At 41.0% G+C, this 18,884-nt stretch overlaps 1 protein-coding gene across 1 annotated transcript in view; it reads left to right on the top strand.

Moving 5' to 3' along the window:
* The first annotated feature begins 4,039 nt into the window (after window positions 1-4,039).
* The window catches only part of ASIP (agouti signaling protein), a 32,585-nt gene continuing 17,740 nt past the window's right edge, over window positions 4,040-18,884 (top strand). Inside the window, exon 1 of the mRNA XM_027078557.1 lies at window positions 4,040-4,225. The gene's annotated coding sequence lies outside the window, so the exon portion shown is untranslated. The remainder of the gene's footprint in view (window positions 4,226-18,884) is intronic.

The following is an 18,884-nucleotide window of genomic DNA, read 5'->3' as shown; positions in this document are numbered from 1 at the left end:
AATTCACACATCAACAGGTAAAACAAAAGAAACAAGTCCCATAAGATAAATTTATGGGACTCCATTTAGATAAAGTTCAAAAACAGGCTAAGTTAAACTGTTCATTGTTTAGAGATTCATACTGATGATGAAAGCAAGGCATGAAAGCAAGCAAGGGCATTATTCAGCTGAAATTCAAGGTAATAATTTTACAGTGTCTGGAAGACCCTTAAAGAGTGGTGCTAATTCCAGATAGAAGTAAAATTTCATTAAGGAAGATATTTTTGGATAGAAGTGTTAGGGGCCTCTTAAATAGCACCAGAGGGAGCTAGGCTCTTGTCTCTGAAAAGATGGTTCAGGCCTCACCTCTCAAAGCCACTTCCTTCCAATCAGCAGAGATGAGTACGGCCCTCAGAGGCAGTTCTGCCCCAGAAAAACTATTCCAATAAGTTCCAGATATGGTGCAGAAAGGGCGACATCACCACCCCAGGCAGGCCACATGGTCCATGCCTAGCTCACCCCACACAGGGAACTGCAACCTGAATGAGGCAGCCCAGTGACCTAGTCAGAATCTTTCCTGGAAATACCATGTACTAGGTCAACATTTCAGAGTTTTTAGAGAGAGTTCACAAGCATCTTCTCATCAGATCATGTCAACCCTGTGACATACCCCTTGACCTTGGAGAACTTCCCAAATCGCACACTTATTAGAAGTCATCTGGTCACCTATATTATAGCCCTTTTGTGAAAACCAGCCAATGGACTCTTGAGAGATGCCCAACTCAACTCTACCCAATGTGGGAAAACCATGAGGGTCTTCAAAACTAACAGAAATGTCAATTTTCTTGGAAAGAGAGCTTAATTATCTACACTTGGAATGCATTAGAAGATATTTATAAGACCTCGCCAGACTTTGAGAAAGAAGGAAACTAGTGTTTATTAAGCAGCTATTATGTGTCTGGCACTGTGCTTGGAGCTGTTTATGGGTACTTAATAAGTACTTGTTAAATGAATTTCTCACAATACCGCTATAAGATGTCCCATTTTCAGATGAGGGATGCAGAGAGATTTAATAACTAGTCCAAAATTACACAACTAGGTAATAAATGGCAGTGCTTGAGTTCAAACCCAGGTTTTCTGACATATGATCTTTTCTTTCAACATACCCCACTGGCTTTGAAGAGTTGGAATGGTGCAGAGAGAAAATAGAATGTTCAACATTCCTCTTGAAAAGAATGTTTATAGCCTGAAGTCAGAATCAAGAGTCATAATACAGTATTTCCAAATGAACTTAAATGTTTATTCATTTTGAATAACTAGAAAAATGTGAGGTTCTCTTTATAATTTATTGTGAGGAGTCATCATTATGCTTTGATTACAAAGGTTAGTTCAAGGAAATACTGATTAAGTCTCTGACGAGCAAATCAAATGCTCCATGGGAATATGAGCAGACTTACTTACCTCTGAGCATTCATGGACTGGATGAAGACAAGATATCATAAAATATAATTAAAGCAAATAATTAACCTTGACAGTTCAAACATAAACAGAACAGTACTAAGGAAATTAGCCATTTATTCTTCTCTTGGTTTTCAGCTAAAATAAGTAAATGATGGATAATTAGTTGATAAATGACCATATCTAGAAGGTCTAAAAAGACAGAAATGAGTCTGATCCTATTAGATCATAACAGGGGCTCTTTTGAGCTGGATCAGACCTAAATGAGATCATCTAGGTCCCCTTGAGAAACGCTTACACATGTGCACAAGGAGATTATAATCCAGGATGGCCCCTGACCTACCTACCCCCTCTATAGGAAATACTATTTTAGAGTTAAAACTGTAGTATAGTAGTTAATTATCTATCCTTCTAAAGATATAATTATCTACATAGATAAATCTCAAACTAAATCTTTAAGTATCCACATAGATAAATCTCAAATAATAGTAGCAAACACATAGTGGTTACTACGTGCAGGCATTATTCTATGGGCTTTACATGTTTTAACTTATTTAATTCTCACAGAAGCTCTATGTTACTATCCCTACTTTACATATGGGGAAACTGAGGTTCAGAGACGTTAAGCAATTTACCCAAGATCATGCAGCTAGTAATGGTAGAGATAGGGTATGAGCCCAGGCTATCTGCCCTGGAATCTTAGAGCTTGACCACCAGGCTATACTACTTCTCAATAGTATGATATTGCTGAAAATCAAGATGTAGCAGGAAACATATGGTATGTAACAATTTATGTAAATGTTTAAAACCCTCAAAACATTTCTATGTTTTTTTTTTACAAAATCATATACCTAGAAGTATAAAAATATTCATGGGAGTGGTACTCACCAACTCAGGATAGTGTTTACCTCTGGGAGAAGGAGGAGAAATGAATGGAGAGCTATATTTATAGCATTCTATTTCTTTGTTTAAAACTTTGAAGCAAATATGGGGACAACATTAACATCTGTGGTGAGCACATGGGTGAATATCACATTTTATGTGACTTGTCCAAAGTCACATAAAAGTAACAAAGATGAAAAAAAAAAAAAAAAAAGTAACAAAGATGGAATTTTTTTAATAGATCACTTAGTCTAATTCTCTCATTTAGGATTTGAGGTCAGTCTGTATAGATTAGGGAACCAACCAGATAGTAATTTGTTCAAGGGCCTACTGCGAGTCAGTGGCAGGAACCAAGTCCCCAGACTTCAGAGCACTTTTCACCCTCACCACCATCCTTTCCCACATCCTGCCATTCTCATACAATCTGTTTTACCTCCTGATTTATCCCCAAAGGCTCATAATTTTGCCTGCTGGACAACCTGTATTTGTCCTTTTGGCTAATTACTTTTAAGGAAATAATAATGTTCATTACTCATTTATATTCCATTGCTCCATACTTGAATAGGATTATATTTTAGAGTCATAAGGCCCAATCAGCATCAGAGCCAAGTCTTTCTCAGGAATTTTATGTCTTTTCTACTTTCTTTCCCTCCTTTTTCTTCTTTTTTTTTCCCACTTAGTTCTATCTTTCATAGCCTTCTATTCCCGTCACCTAAAATCCATCAGATGCAGGATGTTGCCTCCTCCCCATTCCATATTCAAACTCTTGATTTATCTGAAGAGCTTACTTGGTGGGCCATACAATGAATTAAAATTTAGAAAGCATTCACATTTGTGGAGTGCTTCACGGTTTTCAAGGTGTCTACATGATTTCATTTGATCTTCTTTTCAGCCCAGGATGGTAGGCAGGTGAGATAGTGGGTTCAGACAGTTCATGTAACTTGCCAGGATCACAGAAAGAAAGTAAAAAAACCTGAACAGGAATCCAGATCTTCTGACTTCTTATTCACTTCTCTTTCCAATTGCCCCTGTCTCCATAAACCACCAGAAATAAGTTGGTCCCTAGAAATAAGGATAAATCAATGTAGGACCATGCCACTACCTATCACATTCTTCCACCACCATCCCCACTAAAACAAACAATGCTTGCTGCCTAGCCCTGTAGTAAGCTGCTCCCCTCTAAAGAGTCTCAAAGCTTCACATCACCCAGGGGTCATAAATTGTGACCTTGTAAATTCTACTTTATTCAAATAAAACCCAAGTGAGTGAGAAGAGGAGCACCACAGCCTAATAACTTACCGTGTCAGCAGAAGGGCAGCCCTTCAACTGTTGAAAATTTACGTAGAAATTTGAAAATCATGAGACCAATATTGAAAGTTCCCAGAGAGATTTTACTAATAAGGCAGGCTGGGCCTCAGCAATCTACCCACCTAGAGTTCAGCTTCTCCACCGAGTACTCCTTAGTCCACCCAGAATTTCTGAAAGAAGCTGAATTAAGCCCTTCTTTGGCAGGATTTGTTTTTCCAGGTTAACTCATTAAGGCAAAGTTTCATTCTCTCTCCTGGGATCCATTCTGAACTAAAGTCTCATTAAATCCTGTGCATGAGTATCCTCAGTGCAACCACTTCCTTTCCAAGCCCTTGCGACCTCAGTGTCAACACCAATTCTAATTCCAAAGACTGGGGAGAAAAATAGGGAGACTAGACCACAAGGCTTGTGGCCACCAGAATGAGTATGAAGACAGTCTTTGCTTGGCTGAAAGCAAAGAGATGAGATGGGGAAGCCAGCTACTGGGACTTCCCGGGGTCTTTTAAAAATCTCACAGCAACACATCTTGCCTCTGCTGTGTAAGGACAGGGAAGATGCTCAGCTCTGGCTTCCCTTAGAGAGGCTGATAAAGGGCACTGTAAGTAGGAGAAAATTTTTTTCTTTTCTTCTGCTGCCTACAGAAATCCTGGCTCCTCCTCTGGGTTCTTCAAATAACCTGGGTTGCTAGAGATCCCCTACGTAAAATAAATGCTACCCTTTACTTTCGCTTCTTTTGTAAAACCTGCTCTGTTTACTACTACTTTTCTGATGATGAAACATTTCTTCTTTTCATTGTGGGTCAGTGAGAATCTTCCTGCCAATGAGATGGAGTGAAGTTTAAAATAATTTTTGTAGTATGGTTGTTTGTTTTCTTATTCTTGTCCTTGAAATTACAGACAAGCAAGTCCCAAGCCTCCTCTGTTGCAAGGTGAGAAATTTCCTTTGGCCTCCATTTTTTGAGGGGAAGCATGTGAGTCTAGCTGGCAGCATAAATTTGCTTTCAGAGTGAGTGAAGCTACTGCGACTTTGGAAAGTTTAAAGAACTTGTTGATCATCCCTCATTTCTTCATTTTCAGGAAAGCTAAACAGATTTATTTGTTTCACTTTTGTGGGTCAGAGTAGTTAGGAGTTTAGCATAAAGAAAGCAATCTACCTTTCGCTAATTAGTAGCTTCTTATTTCTCTTTACCCTGCTTTTTCCATTTTCTAGCAGTAAAAGAAAAAAATTCCATAGAAAGAGGTACTTTAAAAATCTCAGCCCTTCAGTGATCACTTCATTATTAAGTAGTGTATTGTTTAGCCTCCATGTGTTTGTATTTTTTACAGATCTTTTCCTGTAATTGATATCTAGTCTCATGGCGTTGTGGTCAGAAAAGATACTTGATACAATTTCAATTTTCTTAAATTTACCAAGGCTTGATTTGTGACCCAAGATATGATCTATCCTGGAGAATGTTCCTTTAGCACTTGAGAAAAATGTGTATTCTGTTGTTTTTGGGTGGAATGTCCTATAAATATCAATTAACTCCATCTCGTTTAATGTATCATTTAAAGCTTGTGTTTCCTTATTTATTTTCATTTTGGATGATCTGTCCATGGGTGAAAGTGGGGTGTTAAAGTCCCCTACTATGAATGTGTTACTGTTGATTTCCCCTTTTATGGTTGTCAGTATTTGCCTTATGTATTGAGGTGCACCTATGTTGGGTGCATAAATATTTACAATTGTTATATCTTCCTCTTGGATCGATCCCTTGATCATTATGTAGTGTCCTTCTTTGTCTCTTCTAATAGTCTTTGTTTTAAAGTCTATTTTGTCTGATATGAGAATTGCTACTCCAGCTTTCTTTTGGTTTCCATTTGCATGAAATACCTTTTTCCATCCCCTTACTTTCAGTCTGTATGTGTCTCTAGGTCTGAAGTGGGTCTCTTGTAGACAGCAAATATATGGGTCTTGTTTTTGTATCCATTCAGCCAATCTGTGTCTTTTGGTGGGAGCATTTAGTCCATTTACATTTAAGGTAATTATCAATATGTGTGTTCCTATTCCCATTTTCTTAATTGTTTTGGGTTCGTTATTGTAGGTCCTTTCCTTCTTTTGTGTTTCTTGCCTAGAGAAGTTCCTTTAGCAGTTGTTGTAGAGCTGGTTTGGTGGTGCTGAACTCTCTCAGCTTTTGCTTGTCTGTAAAGGTTTTAATTTCTCCATCAAATCTGAATGAGATCCTTGCTGGGTAGAGTAATCTTGGTTGCAGGTTTTTCTCCTTCAACACTTTCAATATGTCCTGCCACTCCCTTCTGGCTTGCAGAGTTTCTGCTGAAAGATCAGCTGTTAACCTTATGGGGATTCCCTTGTGTGTTATTTGTTGTTTTTCCCTTGCTGCTTTTAATATGTTTTCTTTGTATTTAATTTTTGACAATTTGATTAATATGTGTCTTGGCGTATTTCTCCTTGGATTTATCCTGTATGGGACTCTCTGTGCTTCCTGGACTTGATTAATGATTTCTTTTCCCATATTAGGGAAGTTTTCAACTATAATCTCTTCAAATATTTTCTCAGTCCCTTTCTTTTTCTCTTCTTCTTCTGGAACCCCTATAATTCGAATGTTGGTGCATTTAATGTTGTCCCAGAGGTCTCTGAGACTGTCCTCAGTTCTTTTCATTCTTTTTTCTTTATTCTGCTCTGCAGTAGTTATTTCCACTATTTTATCTTCCAGGTCACTTATCCGTTCTTCTGCCTCAGTTATTCTGCTATTGATCCCATCTAGAGTACTTTTAATTTCATTTATTGTGTTGTTCATCGTTGCTTGCTTCATCTTTAGTTCTTCTAGGTCCTTGTTAACTGATTCTTGCAATTTGTCCATTCTATTGTCCATTCTATCTCCAAGATTTCGGATCAACCTTACTATCATTATTCTGAATTCTTTTTCAGGTAGACTGCCTATTTCCTCTTCATTTGTTAGGTCTGGTGGGTTTTTATCTTGCTCCTTCATCTGCTGTGTGTTTTTCTGTCTTTTCATTTTGCTTATCTTACTGTGTTTGGGGTCTCCTTTTTTGCAGGCTGAAGGTTCGTAGTTCCTGTTGTTTTTTGTGTCTGTCCCCAGTGGCTAAGGTTGGTTCAGTGGGTTGTGTAGGCTTCCTGGTGGAGGGTACTAGTGCCTGTGTTCTGGTGTATGAGGCTGGATCTTGTCTTTCTGGTGGGCAGGTCCACGTCTGGTGGTGTGTTTTGGGGTGTCTGTAGACTTACTATGATTTTGGGCAGCCTCTCTGCTAATGGGTGGGGTTGTGTTCCTGTCTTGCTAGTTGTTTGGCATAGGATGTCCAGCACTGTACCTTGCTGGTCGTTGAGTGAAGCTGGGTGCTGGCGTTGAGATGGAGATCTCTCGGAGATTTTTGCTGTTTGATATTATGTGCAGCTGGGAGGCCTCTTGTGGACCAGTGTCCTGAAGTTGGCTCTCCCACCTCAGAGGCACAGCACTGAGTCCTGGCTGCAGCACCAAGAGCCTTTCATCCACAGGGCTCCTTAATTTGGGATGATTCGTTGTCTATTCAGGTATTCCACAGATGCAGGGTATATCAAGTTGATTGTGGAGCTTTAATCCGCTGCTTCTGAGGCTGCTGGGAGAGATTTCCCTTTCTCTTCTTTGTTCTGACAGTTCCCAGGGGCTCAGCTTTGGATTTGGCCCCGCCTGTGCGTGTAGGTCGCCGGAGGGCGTCTGTTCTTTGCTCAGACAGGACGAGGCTAAAGGAGCCGCTGATTCGGAGGCTCTGGCTCACCCAGGCCGGGGGGTAGGGAGGGTCACGGAGTGCGGGGCGGGCCTGCAGCGGCAGAGGCCGGCGTGACGCTGCAGCCTGAGGCGCGCCGTGCGCTCTCCCGGGGAGCCGTCCCTGGATCCCGGGACCCTGGCAGTGGCGGGCTGCACAGGCTCCCCAGAAGGGCGTGTGGCTAGTGACCTGTGTTCGCACACAGGCCTCCTGGCGGCGGCAGCAGCGGCCTTAGCGTCCCATGTCCGTCTCTGGGCTCCGCACTCTTAGCCGCGGCTCGCGCCCGTCCCTGGAGCTCTCTCAAGCAGCGTTCTTAATCCCCTCTCCTCGTGCACCAGGAAACAAAGAGGGACGTAAAAGTCTCTTGCCTCTTCGGCAGGTCCAGACCCCTCCCCGGACTCTCTCCCGGCCAGCCGCGGCACACCAACGCCCCGCAGGCTGTGTTCACGCCGCCAACCTCAGTCCTCTCCCGTCGCTCCGACAAAAGCCGGAGCCTCAGCTCCCAGTCCCGCCCGCCCCGGCGGGCGAGCAGACAAGCCTCTCGGCTGGTGAGTGCCGGTCGGCCCGATCCTCTGCGCTGGAATCTGTCCGCTTTGCCCTCCGCACCCCTGTTGCTGTGCTCTCCTCCGCGGCTCCCAAGCTCTCCCACTCCGCCTCCCGAAGTCTCCACCCGCGAAGGGGCTTCCTAGTGTGTGGACACTTTTCCTCCTTCACAGCTCTCTCCCGCTGGTGCAGGACCCGTCCCTATCCTTTTGTCTCTGTTTAGTTTTTTCTTTTGCCCTAACCAGGTACGTGGGGGGTTCCTTGCCTTTTGGGAGGTCTGAGGTCTTCTGCCAGCGTTCAGTAGGTGTTCTGTAGGAGTTGTTCCACGCGTAGATGTATTTCTGGTATATCTGTGGAGAGGAAGGTGATCTCCGCGTCTTACTCTTCTGCCCTGTTTTGTTTTTTTGTGTGTGTTTTTTTGTGGTATGCAGGCCTCTCACTGTTGTGGCCTCTCCCGTTGCAGAGCACAGGCTCTGGACGTGCAGGCCCAGCGGCCATGGCTCACGGGCCCACTCGCTCCATGGCACGTGGGATCCCCCCAGACTGGGGCACGAACCCGCGCCCCCTGCATCGGCAGGCGGACTCCCAACCACTGCGCCACCAGGGAAGCCCCCTTGTATGACTTTTAAATTGCCTTTAGAATGTATAGAATTCTAAAGATATTTAAAGCAACTTGCAGCATTAGAATGAATTTTTGGCCTCTCAATGTTACAGCTTTGAGGAAAAACACTCAACAGGCTATCTCAGTTCTGGTTGTGTCAGCTTAAAATTAAAATCATTTTTAAATTATAAAATCTCATGACAGGCCATATATTACTATCCTTACCAGACTTGGCTGTAAATCACTGTCTATTTCCAGAAATCAGATTTATTCTCAGAGGGCAAATTCTTACCATCAAAAGGAACATTCAATAGAATGTGTTACATCCTCTCTGAAGGGGATGCTGCTCATTTAGAATCACCCCAAGTCGTGTTACTGAACTCAAGTCCAGCTGCTTGCTGCTCTAAAATTAATAGTCGAGAGGCAAGTGTTAGTAGAAACAGAAAATGTTGCTTTTAATCAGAAAGCCAGCATTCTGGGGAGAAGGTGGAATCAACTCCGAAGATTCTGCTCATCCATGAAAGTTTTGTTTTGTTTTGTTTTGTTTGCGGTATGCGGGCCTCTCACTGTTGTGGCCTCTCCCGTTGCGGAGCACAGGCTCCGGACACGCAGGCTCAGTGGCCATGGCTCACGGGCCCAGCCGCTCCGCGGCATGTGGGATCTTCCCGGACTGGGGCACGAACCCATGTCCCCTGCATCGGCAGGCGGACTCTCAACCACTGCGCCACCAGGGAAGCCCCATGAAAGTTTTTAAAGGGAAAAGGGGAAGTAATCTCAGTTAATCATTGAGATAGGGAATCAGACTCATTGCCATCTCCCCCAGTGTGCAGGCTTGTCAGCTACTTGTGATCTTTCTTTAGATGATATATTTTTCACACAATTTGTGAGATTACTGAAGGGGAAGCTAAGGAAGAGATTTGGTCATCTGTTAATTACTTATTCTTCATTTCTACTTCTTTGATCTACAGAAAAAACCAACAGATTAGGCAAGGTATTGTGTGATCAAAAGATTTGAAAGGTGTGCTTGGGCTGGAGATGAGTAGAGCATGGGGGTGTCTGGCTTAAGGTTAGTTACATTATAGCTTTGCTAAATTGACAAGACCAAAGAGGCCTCCTCCAGAGAGCTCTTTCCTGCCAAAAGCTGCTTATACTCAGTGTTAGAAGAGACCTTAAACATCTAATCCAAATCCTTTTTTGTACAAGTGAAGAAAAAGATGCCCACAGAGAGAAAGTAACTTGCCAGAAGTCCCACAGTGAATTCCTGGCAGGGCTGGGTCTAGAACCCCTGTCCATTCTTTGGTGTCTGCTCCACTGAGATGTCTGATGCCTGGAGCACTAGTAAGACAGCTGCAGAGGATGTCTAGAAGCAGTCTCATCATTATATAACTTACTGCTGCAACTGCTGAGTGTAATTTAATGTTTCCCCCAATCCGCAAACTTCTTTATTTTCTCACAAACTTCTTTACAGCCACCATGTCATACCATCAGTGTCAGCTTTCTCAATCTTGTAACCAGAAATGACTTCATGGGTGTGCACTTGAGCAGTTGCATAGGGCCTCACACTTAGAGGGCCTCATGCTTGCTTAGTTTAATGCTCTCCTTGAAATTCTTAATTTTTTAGCACGTGGTCCCACATTTTCATTTTGCACAGAGCCCCACAAATTCGGTAGCCTACCTGTAACTTACATCCTAGGAGATAGGAATGAGAAGGAAAATGGTCTCCCTGTTTTATTAGGAGATTGTAATGAAATACCTAGAACTATCCCCTGGGAGAGGATCAGGAACTTGGCACCTGTACTCCTGACTCCGGCCACTGACTATTTCCCAACCCAGGCCACCAGCCTGGTTTGGATATACAGGACCTAATGATCTCCCCAGTATGAGATTTGGCTTCTTAAGAAAAACTCTAGCCAAATAATTGATTAAAATAGGATAGAAATCTCAGTAATTGGCTTTGGCTATGCACATCTGGCTACCAGTGGCCTGATGGCTGTAAAAGGAAGCCACTCTCTAGGGCAGGAAATTCAAGGAGACTGCCAAAGGGGAAAGGCAGAGGCTGTATGCTGCATAGAGCCATGTGAAAGAGGGAGGAACTGGCAAGAGCAGCACAGAATGTTTGAGCACTCCAGGAGCTGCAGCCCAAAATTGGAAGGAGGCTGAGGAAATTAGAGAGGTTCTTGTTCAACAATAACTCACAAAATCATCCAAGACCCTGTGCAGTTTAACCATCCTCTTTTTTCTGCCTACCCAAGGCATTTATTTCACGTGTACCTCAACTCTAGCACTTCTCTCCTCATTTTTTTTTTTTGTTAGTTATTTGTTTGTCTTCCCTGCAGGATTGAAAGCCATCTAAAGGCAGGGACTCTTTATTCATCTTTTTTTTTTTTTTTTCTTTTTTTGGCCGCACCATGGTGGCTTGTGGGATCCTAGTTCCCCAACCAGGGATGGAACCCACACCTGCTGCAATGCAAGCGTGGAGTCCTAACCACTGGACTGCCAAGGAATACCCATATTCATTTATATTGAGCATTTAGTAAATTAATTCAATTGAGAGAAACATTTACTGAGGGCTTATTTTGTGCTGAGCTTAGGCACTGGGGCTAGGGGTAGTAGGGAGGGGATGAGCATGGAGATGAATAAGGCACAGGCTCTGCCCTTAATGAGTCTTCAATCTAGAAGAGACAAGGCAAATGAACAAATCATTACAATACAGTGTGTCTAGGGAGGAGAGAATAATTAACTCTCCTGGAGGGGACAGTCAGGCAAGGCTTCCCACAGCATTCAAAAAATTTTTGTTGCTTAATTGGCTGTTCTAGGACAAAACTAAGTAGATAAAACATATTGCCACTCTCCTGCTACCCCAGAAGTTATCAGCACTAATAAGCCTGGGTGAACATTAAGGAATGGGCCGGTAGCCCCATTGGAGCCTCCTAAGCTCAGTCTGGCCAGGCGTTTGTAGTGGATGCGAATCACCAGCTGCCCAGGTGGATGAAAGATGTGTAAGACAGTGGTATCCTTATGCAGCTGCTGAACATCTGGTGTGGGGAATCTAGGTAACTATGAATGAGAGATATTTCTTCTCTGGCCCTGACTCTCAGTATTTGGTACAGCTAGTTTGGCTGGAAACTAAACCACAACAAAAATTGTGTGTTACTTCTCCCAGGTTTTGGCATATCAGAAACTGTGGCTGATGAGCCAGAAGAGTTATAGGCTTTGAGAGTGTTCCAGGGCAGAGAAAAATATTGACAATATCCTTTGCTCTCATGTGCCTGTGATTCAGGATGAGGCCGTCAAGTTGCAGGAACATAATATACCAAGAAGGGGTTTTCATTTTAGCTCCTAGAAGCTGAGTGGTTCTGAGTTTTTTAGGGGCCAGAGACACACTTATAGATCCAGAGAAAGCTATGGACCTTCTCCCCAGAAAAATGCACATATGCACAAAATTTTGCAGACAATTTTAGGTTAAGATTCTCTCCTGCTATAATTTCCCTTTCCTCCCAAGTATATGTTTTGTTCCAAAAGACTCGTCAGAGGAAAATCTGCCTCTGTCACCACAAGCCTATATGAGTTGCTCCTCCATGTTGGATGCATACCCAACACTGCTTTGATTCTAGCAGCTTCCTTCTTCACAGGGTTGAGTTTCACCAGACCCCTAGCCATTGGTGCTTGGCAGGACTGATGGAAGCCACTATTACAATCAACTGAGCCCCGTCTCCTCCCCTGCAGTGCCAGCTTGCTGGCTGCCCAGACACCCTGGTTTCCCTCACAGGTGCCACCAGCACAGCCCAGGGCAGGCTGTCAGGACTGCACCTCATTACACCTAGTTTGGTCAGCAGCTAATATTGTTCACTGTCTTCAAGAAGACTGCTGCCTTCACCTCTTCTTCTGTTCTCATCTCTTACTATACCTCTGTCCCAGTAGGTGGTTAGCCATCCCCCATCACTGGAACATTATAACCCTTTCCTTTGCTTTTAGGATCAAGGCCTTTACCCTAAAGGATTAAGATATCAGGCTATCCCAGTGCCATAGCTAACGGGTTGTATACAGTGTACACTCGGTGTACGCTGCATACTGATACACCGTCTCCTCACCTTACCATACTCAGAGATGCTCTGGACACTGCTGTCTCCCGTATTCCCTCAGTCAGAGCCCTTACACATTAGTACTCATGTGCGCGCACATGTGCGTGCACACACACACATCAACAGCACTCCTGAGGTATATAAACCACTTACATTTAGCCATGACTTTCCATGCCCTCTTTTCCAGAGTTTAATCAGATTCAGTCACACTCATGCATTTATAAATCCCTCAACTCTTAAGGATACACAACAAGTGGCCTTTACAATATCCTTTGTGCAACTGCTTAATCTCCCCAAAGTCCAGGAAGCAGGAATCAGAAATTATGGATTCATAGAATTTAAAAATAGAAAGGTCTTTAATTCTTTAATTAATTAAACAAATCTTTATTAAATTTCTACTCTGCGCCTCGTAATCTGTACTGAGTCATGTAGTCCTATCCTCTCATTTTGCAGATGAGAAAGCACAGGCCCAAATGGGCCAAGGGTCACACAGCCACTTAACTGGCAGGTATGTCCGTGTAACCTGATTCCCCTTTCTGGATTCTTTATATCCGCATACTGAAGAGAAACTCATCTTAAGTCCTAAGCAGTAACTTAAAGCAGATGATGAGTTTAAGAGGAAGAATTGTCATCAGTGCTACCACAGATCAAAGAACAGTCTATACCACCACAGAGTGGAAAGACAAATTACTCTTGAGAAAAGCAATTGCACAGGTAGTCATTGTTGTCAGCATTATGATCCTGTATTAATAGGTGGAGTGTGTGTCCCATGTTGAGGGTTTGTATAGGTCCATAATCCATTACCTGAAATTGCAAAATCCCAAAAGTCTGCTGTAAGTTTTTTTTTCCTTTGGTAACTCATTTGGCAAAAAACCTGTCCTGAATTGATGCGAATCAATTCACAGTCTTTGTTTATCCTTTGTTTGTTTATCCATACCTTTTTGCTACAGAAGCATCAGTACATTTTTAATGGGTACTTCTAGAGCCCTTATATGTGGTTTAATATAGAAGATATTGTTTTTCTAAAATTCTGAATCCTAAAAACAAAATCTGACCCCAAGCATCATAATACACCTAGGTATTATGGACATATATTACATTTAGAATATACATATCTCCCCAGGATTTGTGTAAGGAATATTGGTTCTTACCTTCTCCCAATACACAAATAAGATTAATTCCACTGAGACTTTACCTTTCCCAGACTCAGTCTAGCTTTGTAATTCCACTAAGTTACTTAGGTTCTAAGAAATTGTATTTTAAGTTTATTTCTTAAGAGTTACTTGCACAGCAAAGGAAACTATTTTTTAAAATTAAGTCCTGTAGGAGCTCCCATAAGGTTAACAGCTGCTTTCTCAGCAGAAACTCTACAAGCCAGAAGGGAGTGGCATGTTATATTTAAAGTGATGAAAGGGAAGAACCTACAACCAAGATTACTCTACCCAGCAAGGATCTCATTCAGATTCGAAGGAGGAATCAAAAGCTTTACAGACAGCAAAAGCTAAGAGAATTCAGCACCACCAAACCAGCTCTACAACAAATACTAAAGGAACTTCTCTAAGAGGGAAACACAAGAGAAGAAAAGGACCTACAAAACAAACCCATAACAATTAAGAAAATGGTAATAGGAATATACATATCTATAATTACCTTAAATGGGAATGGATTAAATGCTCCAACCAAAAGACACAGGGTCACTGAATGGATACAAAAACAAGACCCATATATATGCTGTCTACAAGAGACCCACTTCAGACCTAAGGACACATACAGACTGAAAGTGAGGGGATGGAAAAAGATATTCCATGCAAATGGAAATCAAAAGAAAGCTGGAGTAGCAATACTCATATAAAATACACTTTAAAATAAAGAATGTTACAAGAGACAAGGAAGGACACTACATAATGATCAAGGGATCAATCCAAGAAGAAGATATAACAATTATAAATATATATGCACCCAACATAGGAGCACCTCAATACATAAGGCAACTGCTAACAACTATAAAAGAGGAAATCGACAGTAATGCAATAATAGTGGGGGATTTTAACACCTCACTTACACCGATGGACAGATCATCCAAACAGAAAATTATTAAGGAAACACAAGCTTTAAATGACACAATAGACCAGATAGATTTAATTGATATTTATGGGACATTCCATCCAAAACCAGCAGATTACACTTTCTTCTCAAGTGCACAGGGAACATTCTCCAAGATAGATCATATCTTGGGTCACAAATCAAGCCTCAGTAAATTTAAGAAAATTGAAATCATACCAAGCATTTTTCTGACCACAACGCTATGAGACTAGAAATCAATTACAGGGGAAAAAATGTAAAAAACACAAACACATGGAAGCTAAACAATACGTTACTAAATGACCAAGAGATCACTGAAGAAATCAAAGAGGAAATCAAAAAATACCTAGAGACAAATTACAATGAAAACACGACGATCCAAAACCCATGGGATGCAGCAAAAGCAGTTACAAGAGGGAAGTTTATAGCAATACAAGCCTACCTCAAGAAACAAGAAAAATCTCAAATCAACAATCTAACCTTACACCTAAAGGAGCTAGAGAAAGAAGAACAAACAAAACCCAAAGTTAGTAGAAGGAAAGAAACCATAAAGATCAGAGCAGAAATAAATGAAATAAAAGCAAAAAAACAATAGCAAAGATCAATAAAACTGAAAGCTGGTTCTTTGAGAAGATAAACGAAATTGATAAACCATTAGCCAGACTCATCAAGAAAAAGACGGAGAAGACTCAAATCAATTAAATTAGAAGTGAAAAAGTTACAACAGACACCACGGAAATACAAAGCATCCTAAGAGACTACTACAAGCAACTCTATGCCAATAAAATGGACAACCTGGAAGAAATAGACAAATTCTTAGAAAGGTATAACCTTCCAAGACTGAACCAGGAAGAAATAGAAAATATGAACAGAACAATCACAAGTAATGAAATTGAAACTGTGATTAAAAATCTTCCAACAAACAAAAGTCCAGGACCAGATGGCTTCACAGGTGAATTCTATCAAACATTTAGAGAAGAGCTAACACCCATCCATCTCAAACTCTTCCAAAAAATTGCAGACAAAGGAACACTCCCAAACTCATTCTATGAGGCCACCATCACCCTGATACCAAAACCAGACAAAGATACTACAAAAAAAGAAAATTACAGACCAATATCACTGATGAATATAGACGCAAAAATCCTCAACAAAATACTAGCAAATAGAATCCAACAACACTTTAAAAGGATCATACACCATGATCAAGTGGGGTTTATCCCAGGGATGCAAGGATTCTTCAATATATGCAAATCAATCAATGTGATACATCATATCAACAAATTGAAGAAGAAAAACCATATGATCATCTCAATAGATGCAGAAAAAGCTTTTGACAAAATTCAACACCCATTTATGATAAAAACTCTCCAGAAAGTGGTCATAGAGGGAAGCTACCTCAACATAATAAAGGCCATATACGACAAACCCACAGCAAGCATCATTCTCAATGGTGAAACACTGAAAGCATTTCCTGTAAGATCAGGAATAAGACTAGGATGTCCACTCTCACCACTATTATTCAACATAGTTTTGGAAGTCCTAGCCACGGCAATCAGAGAAGAAAAAGAAATAAAAGAATACAAAATGGAAGAGAAGAAGTAAAACTGTCACTGTTTGCAGATGACATGATACTATACATAGAGAATCCTAAAAATGCCACCAGAAAACTACTAGAGCTAATCAATGAATTTGGTACAAAATTAATGCACAGACATCTCTTGAATTCCTATACACTAATGATAAAAAATCTGAAAGAGAAATTAAGGAAACACTCCCATTTATCATTGCAACAAAAAGAATAAAAGACCTAGGAATAAGCCTACCTAGGGAGACAAAAGACCTGTACTCAGAAAACTATAAGACACTGATGAAAGAAATCAAAGATGACACAAACAGATGGAGAGATATACCATGTTCTTGGATTGGAACAATCAATATTGTGAAAATGACTATACTACCCAAAGCAATCTACAGATTCAGTGCAATCCCTATCAAATTACCAGTGGCATTTTTTACAGATCTAGAACAAAAAATCTTAAAATTTGTATGGAGACACAAAAGACCCCGAATAGCCAAAGCAGTCTTGAGGGAAAAAAACAGAGCTGGAGAAATCAGACTCCCTGACTTCAGACTATACTACAAAGCTACAGTAATCAAGACAATATGGTATTGGCACAAAAACAGAAATACAGATCAGTGGAACAGGATAGAAAGCCCAGAGATATACCCACGCACCTATGGTCAACTGATCTATGACAAAGGAGGCAAGGATATACAATGGAGAAAAGATAGTCTCTTCAATAAGTGGTGACGGGAGAACTGGAGAGCTACATGTAAAAGAATGAAATTAGAACACTCCCTAACACCATACGCAAAAATAAACTCAAAATGGATTAGAGACCTAAATGTAAGACTGGACACTATAAAACTCTTAGAGGAAAACATAGGAAGAACACTCTCTGACATAAATCACAGCAAGATCTTTTTTGATCCACCTCCTAGAGTAATGGAGATAAAAACAAAAATAAACAAATGGGACCTAATGAAGCTTAAAAGCTTTTGCAAAGCAAAGGAAACTACAAACAAGATGAAAAGACAACCCTCAGAATGGGAGAAAATATTTCCAAATGAATCAACGGACAAAGGATTAATCACCAAAATATATAAACAGCTCATGCAGCTCAATATTTAAAGAAAAACAACCCAATCAAAAAATGGGCAGAACTAAATAGACATTTCTCCAAAGAAGACATACAGGTGGCCAAGAAGTACATGAAAAGCTGCTCAACATCACTAATTATTAGGGAAATGCAAATCAAAACTACAATGAGGTATCACCTCACACCAGTTAGAATGGGCATCATCAGAAAATCTACAAACAACAAATGCTGGAGAGGGTGTGCAGAAAAGGGAACCTTCTTGCACTGTTGGTGGGAATGTAAATTGATACAGCCACTATGGAGAACAGTATGGAGTTTCCTTAAAAAACTAAAAATAGAATTACCATATGACCCAGCAATCCCACTACTGGGCACATACCCAGAGAAAACCATAATTCAAAAAGACACATGCACCCCAATGTTCATTACAGCACTATTTACAATAGCCAGGTCATGGAAGCAAACTAAATGCCCATCGACAGACAAATGGATAAAGAAGATGTGGTACATATATACAATGGAATGTTACTCAGCCATAAAAAGGAACGAAATTGGTCATTTGTAGAGACGTGGATGGATCTAGAGACTGTCATACAGAGTGAAGTAAGTCAGAAAGAGAAAAATATCATATATTAACGCATATATGTGGAACCCAGAAAAATGGTACAGATGAACCGGTTTGCAGGGCAGAAATAGAGACACAGATGTAGAGAACAAATGTATGGACACCAAGGGGGGAAAGTGGTGGTGGGGGTGTATTTATACACTAATATGTATAAAATGGATAACTAATAAGAACATGCTGTATAAAAAATTAATTTAATTTAAAAATTAAAAAATAATAATTAAGCCCTGTAATTCACTATATCCTTAATTAGTCTAGAGATGTTACCTAGTGACATCTCCTCACTGCCCATTGTGCAGTGGCTACTATTTATATTAAGCCTGCTGGTTGCTGTGATGGTGATAATTCCTGCATTATCAGGTGTTCAGAGGAAGTGATGAATGTGATCTTTGGGTCTCAGTTCATTCCCCCCAAACTCCAGCCACTCCTTTTCTAACTCACATTTCCCAATTACTCTTTCACTTCTTTGCAGGAATTCCCAGCATGTTTTTTGGTTAGTTTTGTGTCAGTCGTGATAAGGAAAACCCAAAAAAAATAGAATAACTGCATATAATGCCTCTCAATCGATGACATGACTTTTGTGACTTGCCTTAATCGGAGCTTTTCCTTAATCAGAGCTTCTCCCCAACCCATTCCACCATATCTCCATTCTTTCCTTGCTTTTTTTTTTTTTTCTCATTTCAAGTTGAATTTATTTCTGATTTGTCCTTCTAATTAATACCCACTGATACCAGAGCTCTGCTGCTTGAAAAAAAAAATGGTCTCTTGGGACTTCCCTGGTGGTCCAGTGGTAAAGAATCCGCCTTCCAATGCAGGGGACACGAGTTCGATCCCTGGTCAGGGAAATAAGATCCCACATGCCACAGGGCGACTAAGCCCATGAGCCTCAAGGAGAGAGCCTGA

Source organism: Aethalodelphis obliquidens, unplaced genomic scaffold, assembly GCF_003676395.1.
Source record: "Aethalodelphis obliquidens isolate GAN/ISIS:26980383/991018 unplaced genomic scaffold, ASM367639v1 scaffold42, whole genome shotgun sequence".
In the NCBI taxonomy this organism is placed as follows: domain Eukaryota; kingdom Metazoa; phylum Chordata; class Mammalia; order Artiodactyla; family Delphinidae; genus Aethalodelphis; species Aethalodelphis obliquidens.
This window is presented reverse-complemented; position numbering and strand designations above follow the sequence as displayed.